Raw genomic sequence first — 6000 nt, 5'->3', positions numbered from 1 at the left:
CCCAATCCCATTCTTCCCGCTCCTCTCTCAGGACCCAAACCCTATGGGGCCACTCTGCAGACAGGCTCCAGGAGGCTTTAAGGGGCCTCAGCTATTCCTTCCTGGAAATCTCTGTTGTCCCCAACACCAAGGCACACCTCCCCACAAACCACCGGCCTTGGGTCACAGCCTGGCTTGAAAAAGGTTTGATTCTGGGCTAGGCCTCCGTGGAATGGATTGGGGAGCCTCATGGTCTCATTTCTCCATCTCTCAGATGAGGGTGGGGGGAATGTGAGTCCAGTGCCAGGATCTGGGGACATGGCATGGGCACACAAGTAAGGTGCTTGGCCGGGTGGTGTGCACAGCAGCAAGGCCCAGGGAGAAGTCATCCTCCTCCTTTCATGGTGAGAGTTACATAAGAATAGGTCTGGAGCAAGGAAAGGGGCCAAACCACTGACATTCCTAGGAAAAAATTGAAACCCTGAAGCACCCGTGCCTGCAACCATCCAGCTTAACTGACTCAACATGAGGGGAAGCCTCTCTCTAGTTTTTGGACTGCAGAAAACAAAAGGGTACTGAGTTGGTAGCAGCTGCTCCCAGAATGTGAGGGTAAGATTCAGAGAGCCCTCTCTCAAGACTTTCTAAAACCTCCCAGCCCCTCCCAGCCCAGTGGAAGCATCAACTGCAAAAACTTTAGGGTCCTTAAATCCCCTCATGAACCCCCCCTGTCATCTGAGCTCAAGTGTCACCTCCAGGATGGCCCTAATGAGAAAAGCTCCCAAACAATTCTCTGCGTATTTCAGAATTGGTTTTCCATGATTAATGGACCCATATACTTGTAGAAGGGCCCCTTGATCTTACTAGAATACACTTCTTTCTTCTCAACTGTGGAACTTCAGCACCTTGAGCATACCTGGCATATAATAGGTGCTCAGTAAACACTTGGGCTGAGTGAATGAACAAATGAACAGCAAGTAAACAATGTAAACCCTAAAAGCCTTGGAACCCAAACTGTGTCCAAGATAAGAGGTTTCCACAAAGAGTAATCTAATATGTTCAGAAATCACAAAGTACTAGAAATATCTGAATCCTACATTAGCATTTTAAAGGCTCAGAAAAGCCCTAGAGGTTTATTTTAATTGGATTTTTTAAAAAATTTTTTTTAATATTTATTTTCAGTTTTTCAGTGGACACAACATTTTTTTCTGTATGTGGTGCTGAGGATCCAACCCGGGCCACAGAAATGCCAGGTGAGTGTGCTACCACTTGAGCCACATTCCCAGCCGCCCCTAAAGATTTTAAAAATCTTTTAACTGTTTTTTCCAGTGTTTGCCAAATGCATTTGGCCATAGAAAATACTTTATAATCACCCTCATGACCACAGCTTTATAAATGGTCAACTGATTCTTAGAAGAAAGAACTTGCTTCTTTGTTTTTATATGACTGAGTCTAGCAAAGTGCTCCACACATGGAAGATGCTCAAATTATTTGAATGAATGCATATAAAATAAATTCACCCATGTGCATTCTCTCTGGGTGCAAATCTATGAACCTAGGAGTTCCAAACTTTGGGTACAACCTTTACCCAAAGTAACACAGCGCCTGTAATGAGATTTTGAACCAGGCAAGCAATGAAAAAAGTTCTTTTTCCCCAGCTGCAGACACACAAGGCCATTCACATACATTCATTCACATTGACTCAAGCACACATGTACAGATGCATGTGTGAGCACACATGAGCACACCAGCACAAACACACTCACATACAAGTACACATAATCAAAGGCACATGGACTCGTGCACACACAGACACATGGGCAACCTCTTCTGGGGCATATGCCTCCATCCCACACATCCAGCTTCACTATGCTTGGCCCAGGAAGCTACTCAGAAGGGCAGCAGTTCTTTGGTGAGGAACAGGATGGACATGAGGAGGGATGCACAATCTGGCATCACTAAGAGGGCTAGGTGTCACCCAGCAGGTGACCAATTAAAAGTTTATTGTTGTTTCCTGCCGATTATATCCAGCACTGCATTGTGAGCATATATATAGATGCGAGGGAATGGGAGAGTCGGCAGTGGGATCCCACCAAAAGAAATAACTAACCCTCCTCTGTATGGCTACTCAGCTTACAACTCTCTCCATTCCACTTCTAAGAGTCCAGCCAAACAAATACTCAAACAGGAACACAAAAATGGGTATCTAATTATGCTTGCTGCAGCACTGTCACTAACATCAAAATGCTAGAAAGCAACTGTATGTCCACCACTAGAGGACTGTAATTTCGAGAAGTCTTGAGAATGTAGCTAAGTTGTCCAGTTCTTGCCTAGGATGCTGAAGGTCCTGGTCTGATCACCTACACCATGAAAACAATCAATAATTCTGATACATCCTCTCTATAGAGCCTCTCTGGCTGTAATGTGATGTTTGACACACATGTGGTGCTAACTTTTTTACCAACAATCCTTAGCCCTGACTGCACATTCAAGTTTCCCAGGAAATTTTCAAAGAAACACTGACCTGGAACCCCTCCTCAAAGACTCCAGATGCTGGGCTCAGGTCAAGTTTTTTTTTTTTTTTTTTTTGAGTGCCTACAATGATGCTAATTGTGCAACCAAAACTGAAATCTCTGCTACGTGAAAGTATGGAATGAGAGTCAGTGTAGCCAGGGAGTAGCAGGCACCATGTGTGTTTAAACTGACACATACAGGTGTACACACCCAGGTCTAGTGTAAAGGCATCACTGAAATGGCCCTGGGGAAGGTAGCACCCAGGATGCTAGTATTCTGGGAAAGGAGCAGGATTGTTTTCCCACCGATTGGAACATGGACAGCCCTATAGGCAGAACTCCATGGATGGACCAATGGGTTGGAAGGAGGGCTCTCACTGGGTGCCTTTATTCATGGCTCTCTCACCCAAATCAGAATCTGGCTTCTGTTGTCCTACACAACAGCAGAAGTAGTTATAAATAAAAGTGGTGGTGACTGGCTCAGGCTCTGGATCTAGATAAGACCTGCCCTCAAGTCTCAGCTCTGCAGTATGACCTTGGGCGAGAGACTTCTGTGCCTCAGTAAGCACACCTGTGAAATTGATATAAGTACATCAGAAAGCTGCTATGAGAATCTTGTGGAGGAACAGGGGATGAGAAATAGGCAGAGCCCCATGGTGCCCAAAGAGCCAGGTCTTGACTTTCCCTCCCTGTGTCCTCCCAAGGAATCAGGGCTGGTGACTCTGGATTGATATGTGTCTGGCCTGGTCACCACTGAATTAAAGAAACATCCAGATGACCAGCAATGCTTTGCAGAACACCTGGAGCTAAAAAGCCTGGGACACCTCCAGCTGGGACCAAAGATGCCCATCACCACCAACTCTCCCTCTAAGACACCTGGAAACATCAACATCAATCCTTAAGCCTCTCACAATCTGTTGCTCACCCTAAATTTTATTAAGGTCTAGAAAATACCCAGCTACCCTGCAGCAGATGCCCTAGAGCAGCATACTCAGATGCATTCACTGTGGCCCCAGCACTTAGAAAAGAAACCTTTTTTTATGATACTGAGGATTAAACTCTGGGGCACTAAACCTCTGTGTCACATCCCTAGCAACATTTTATATTTTATTTAGAGACAGCGCCTCACTGAGTTGTTTAGTGCCTCACCATTGCTGAGGCTGGCTTTGAACTTGTGATCCTCCCACCTCAGCCTCCTGAGTCATTGAGATTACCGGTTTGCACCACCACACCCAGCTTTGCCTGCATTATTTTAAAACCAAAGTTTTGTATATTTATCACTTCTTATATTTCAGGAATTAAAATCCTATACAACCTAAGACAAGCAGCAGATCTGATCGGTTCCATCCCATTTCATAGATAGGAAAACTGAGACTGAAAAAGGACACTATCATGCCCCAGATCATGGAAAACATTGCTGCCAACTCACACTCACCTCTCACAAGAAAAATAAAGCATTTGGAGCCTCATCTTAGAGATAAGGTTGTTTGTTCATTTTTATAGTACTGGGGATTATTGAATGCAGAGGTGCTTTTTCACCTAGCTACATCCCCAGTCTTTTTTATTTTTATTTTTTTTTATTTTTAGACAGGATCTGGCTAAATTGTTAAGGGCATAACTAAAATACCAAAGCTGGCCTCAAATTTGCAATCTTCCTGTCTCAGACTCCTGAGTTCACTTGCTGGGATCACTAGCTAACACCACTCTGCCAACTCAGAGTGGGCCTTGGTTTTCAACTCTGGGCAGCAGGCTTCGTTGTGAGCATTGCCCATTTCCTCTCTCCTGCTTTCTTTTCCAAACCCTACCCCTTACTCTTAGTGCTAATTCTGAGACAACCCCTCCCTGAAAGATGAGGAGGTTTCTGAAGTCCACTCAATGGTACCTGAACTGCCCAGCACTGGCCAGCAATAAGCCAGTTAAGGATTTTCCATCTGACCCCTGAATATCTGTGCCAGGATGACCATAAGCAGCAGAATGGGAATTTATTGAGTCAAACATTCCATTTTATTTCAAATTAATATAAACATCTCATATTGCGTTTTTACTATTTTTCAAGCCTAGCACCATACAGGGCACAGGCCCTTCACGAGCAGCAACTACCGTCTCACAACATGGACCACTTGAGAAAGAAGAGGATGGCACAAGCCACCCCCAGCTCCAGAGGCACGAGGGTTGGCAGCCTCACCTCCTGAGCAGGAATAAAGGCAAATGGAGACCAGGAGGTCGAGAAAGACCAGAGAGTGTAACACCCATGGGGGCCCAAGTCCTGCCTAGGAGCTCACCCACTCGCTGTTTCTCTTAGAAATTCATTAGCCATGACCTGATCATTCATTCACTTACTCGCTTGCTCATCAGTTCATTCCCTCAACAGTTTACACCTTCACTCATTCAGTTCAGAAGTCTTTTTATTTTCAAACACATTAGTACTTTTGTAACTGTAAAAAACTGTAACTTTTTCCTATCTTTGCACCACCAGCCTGCCTTGTGGTGCAAAGATAGAAAAAAGTTACAGTTTTTTTACAGTTACAAAAGTACTTGTACTCTTGTAACTGTACAAGTACTTTTGTAACTGCTATAGCCAAGAGAGACCCTTGTCCTCTCTCTGAAGCTGCTGATTGTGTGCCGTCTCCCCAAATTCAAACCTACAGCCAAATCTTTTGTAATGGAAGCAGAAACACATTGTATGCTGCCAGTGCTCCATAGTCCCATGCAACCCAGGAAAAGAGGCATAGCTCCTTAGCTGCCACCACTCACCCTCACCTATAGCCAGGAATGCCCTGCTCACTGACCAGGCCCAGATGTCTATCACTCTTCCCTCAGGCAGAAAAAAATTGGTTCAGCAGGAGTTGATGAACAGTATGTTTTATTTAATTAGGATCAACAAAAGAGATAAACCACACAGCAGGACAAGGAATGACAATGTTGAAAAAAACAATTCATGCACAGGTAAGAAAGGGCAAATCTCAATTACAGGGTAATCAGGGGAGAAAAAAGTTTTCCTGTACTTTGGAAGAGGCAGAGGAGGAGGAGACTTCATGCTGAGGCAAAGCCCAGACCTGCAGGACCAACATGGGTCTTCAAGGACACCACAAATCAAGGCAGCCAGGTGGCCATCCTGTAACACCTACTCCTCTCTTCTCCACTTCACAAACAAACCTGCCCCAAGTGCACTGGGCTGGGTGAGCCGATGCTGCCTGGGCCCTGGGAGGCAAGTGTGGGAGCCACTTGGGATCTGGCCTATGGGGGCCACTAGGGGAGCTCACACCCAACCAGGCTTAATCTCAAGAAGAATGGCACCCCCAGAGAGAGGGAAAATGTTCTAATCCTGGGAATGGTCACCAGATAACTAGAAAGTTCATGCCCTTGTCCCTAGAACCCCAGTTGCACAGGCCTTGATTGGGCTAGGTCCCTGCTCTCTCTTAGTGGCAGTCAGACCTTATTCACCTCTCACTCTAGACTAAGAAAAAGAACCATGAGCTTTTGAGACCCCAAATCATCTTCTGAGCCAGTT

This window comes from Ictidomys tridecemlineatus, chromosome Y (assembly GCF_052094955.1).
Source record: "Ictidomys tridecemlineatus isolate mIctTri1 chromosome Y, mIctTri1.hap1, whole genome shotgun sequence".
NCBI lineage: Eukaryota > Metazoa > Chordata > Mammalia > Rodentia > Sciuridae > Ictidomys > Ictidomys tridecemlineatus.
The sequence above is the reverse complement of the archived record's forward strand: the minus strand, read 5'-3'. Positions refer to the sequence as shown.